This window comes from Myotis brandtii, unplaced genomic scaffold, assembly GCF_000412655.1.
Source record: "Myotis brandtii unplaced genomic scaffold, ASM41265v1 scaffold1612, whole genome shotgun sequence".
NCBI classification, from domain to species: domain Eukaryota; kingdom Metazoa; phylum Chordata; class Mammalia; order Chiroptera; family Vespertilionidae; genus Myotis; species Myotis brandtii.
Window position 1 is genome coordinate 150087 of NW_005355890.1, and position 3131 is coordinate 153217.

Genomic DNA, 3131 nt, shown 5'->3' on the forward strand with positions numbered 1-3131 from the left:
CGGCGGATCTCGGCCCGGGAAGCCCTCCGGGAGCCGCCCTGCTCCCGCCGCCCTTTCTCGGGAGCGCAAGGCTGGCCAGTTCCTATGGTGACCGCTTGGCGTCCTGCCGCCCTGCGCTGGGTTGCGGGGGGCTGTTGGGCTTAGAGACGCTGCGGACGGAGCTGAGCCTTTGGAAGTCAGATCCGGGAGCCCAGCCCGGCTCCCGGCTCCCAGCCTCTCACTTCTGAGCTCTTGACAGACTTCGGGGGGCGAAGGACTGAGAGGAAGGGCGTCATCATGAAAACCTCATGTAATTTCAGTGCCCGGGAAAGGCAGGGTGAGCGGGCTTTTGTCTGAAACTAGTGGAGGCAGTTGAGAACCGAGGCAGTCATGGGCCTGATACCCAGATACGCACAGGAATACTTCTTTCCCTTTAAACAAAGTCAAGGATCGCGGCATCAGGAAAAGTTTGCAAAGATGACGGTGTCCGAGTTTTCCTTCTTCCCCTCCATGCCCTCATACCTCCCGGTATTCGGTGTTTAAATGCCCTCTACTGGCATCTCAACTACGCCTTTTGTGGTTGTAAGGAAATAAATAACAGTCGGTCTTTAAGTAGAGGAAATAGGTTAGTTATAAAGGTAAAAGGAGCGTGTCACATCATTCAAACCTGCCTCCAGGATAAAACCTTTTTTTTGGTTTTTATTTTAATCAACTAAATCAATCTTTTTAAAATCCTCACCCAATTTTAAAATCCTAACCCAATCCTCACGAGGATATGTTTTTATTGATTTCTAGGGAGACAAGGGAAACATGGATGTGAGGAAGAAACATCAATCGGTTGCCTCCCTAGGCTGGGATCTAACAGGCACCCTAGGTTTGTGCCCTGATTACGAGTGGAACCCACAAAGGTAGATCGCTTCAACCAGCGAGCCACCTGCCCAGGGCTAAATCAGTCTTAGTTAGTGGGAAATAATTAGGAAGGTACATTAATGAAATATTAATTTGAAATGATAAATTCTGGCATTATTTAATGGCAGCTTCCCAAATATATCTGATTTTAAATGTTTCTTTTCTGAAAAAAAAGAAAGAAAGAAACCACTGCTTTAGCCCAGCATCTAATCAGTTGTAGAGCTTTCCGGCTGTCTTTCTGTCCTCTTCTCCAGTTGCTTGGTCCAGTTTGTTGTAGGATAATTTGCTCTTAAAGTCCTCCCGGCACAGAGGCAGTTAGAACAGGTGTTACTATATTTATTCCCTTTCCCATCACACGCCCTTCTCCCCTGATGTAGCCACTATGCTAGCCACTTCCTTGCTTTTCCTCCATCTTTGTATGTGAATATGCATGTTCTAATTTGGCTTGCTTTTGAACTTATGCAAATGAAATTTTACTAAGTATTTCTTTGCATTTTGCTTCTTAAAACAGTTTGTTGTTCAGTGTTCTGATGTAAGAGTATCACAACTGATCTACTCCTCTCTTGGTGGACATTAAAGATTTTACAGTTTTGGTGAATATGAAGAATGTTATTGTGAAGCTTCTTATACATGTCCCCCATGGTAATCTTTTATTTCCCCATGGTAATCTTTTATTTCCCTATGGTAATCTTTTGAAGTGAGCTAGTTAGTAAGGCAGTCCCATATCTTAGTTATGGTATGACATCAGTTTAAATATTATTAAATTCTGTAAGTTCATAAAAACCTCTTGAAAACAGCTATTTAACCCCTTATGTACCCAAGAGGTCTTCATAAGTGATTCCTCTCTTAAGACCTTTATTTATGAACTTTTGAAACACAAGTTATTTCTTTACAGTATAATCTGAATGGAAGAGAAGTGAGAACTTTGGGTTTGAATGAAATGACTAGGAGAGGTTATTTCTTTTTCATAAGAAAGGTTGACTGTTGTGGCTACTATTTTGTTTGAAGTGAATTCCCAAAACGTTTACTCACAGATTTTTATCATAAATACAAATACCTGTCTCAAAATTGTTCATAAAACTTTGTGTGCTTCTCTGTATCTCTCTGTTAGTGAGGCTATTCCTTCCTACTTCAAGGTGTCTATCAGTTTAAACACTTGGGGACAGTTTTATAAAAAGAAAACAAGTTAACCTTTTGTGGAACTAGCATTCAGAATCTCACATAAAATACTCCAGTGTTCTATCAAAATATTCAGTAGACATTTATTGGGCACATATTATATACATGATATTTTGCTCAACACTGGTAATACCTTTTAGCAAATGATCTTACCTCCTTTTTTACTGAAAAATTAAAAATTCTACCAGGCAGGAACTTCTGCAGATATCTGTCCCTTGAAAAAATGGCCCTGGCTCGTGTGGCTCAATTGGTTGGGTTTCATCCCATGCACCGAAAGGCTACCAGTTCAATTCCTAGTCAGGGCACATTCCTAGGGTGCAGGCTCGATTACCCAGTGGGATGTGTGAAGGAGGCAGGCAGTTGATGTTTTCCTCTCACATCAATGTTTCTCTCTCTCCCTTTCTCTTCCTCTCTCTCTCCCTCTCCATTCCTCTCTCTTTCTAAAAATCAATAAAAAAATTTTTTTTAAACATATTTCTACTCCTTATCTTAATCTTCACTTGAACTTGCTTTTCTCGTTCTTGTCTCAGAGGACGGTGCACAACCTATATCTGGGTTTCTTGTTAGCCCAGTGGCCTTGCTCCATTAGTTAGCATTAACCCCTGTCTTAGAATCTTTATTGTGTTTACAAAACTGTAGGGCTTCTTAACCTGGAGTACGAGAACTTAGAGGGCTCTTGAATCCCCTGAAACTATGAAGTTGTGTATGTGTTTGCATTTAGGAGAGACCCCAGGGCTTTCGTTTAATTCTGGAAGCTTTCCTTGATGTAAGAGAATTAAGAAACATGATTTTCTACTTTGTAATGACCCTTCAACAACCTTGGTTTTTTCTAACTTTCACTCTACCTCTCTTCTCACAATCATGCTTCCTTTTCCTTAGTACTAACTCATTTATTAGTCCTCATCAAACTTGCTTCCACCCCATCCCTACCATTAAAACTTCTTTGTTCCAGTCATCAACATTGATTATATTGAAAACTAGAGGCCCGATGCACAAAAATTTGTGCACTGGGGGGGGGGTGTCCCTCAGCCCGGCCTGTGCCCTCTCGCAGTCTGGGACCCCTC

General features: G+C 41.8%; 1 protein-coding gene across 1 annotated transcript in view; it reads left to right on the top strand.

Annotated features, from left to right (window-relative positions):
* LOC106725409 (centrosomal protein of 135 kDa-like) overlaps positions 1-3131 on the top strand; it is a 33657-nt gene that overhangs the window by 383 nt on the left and 30143 nt on the right. The window lies entirely within an intron of this gene.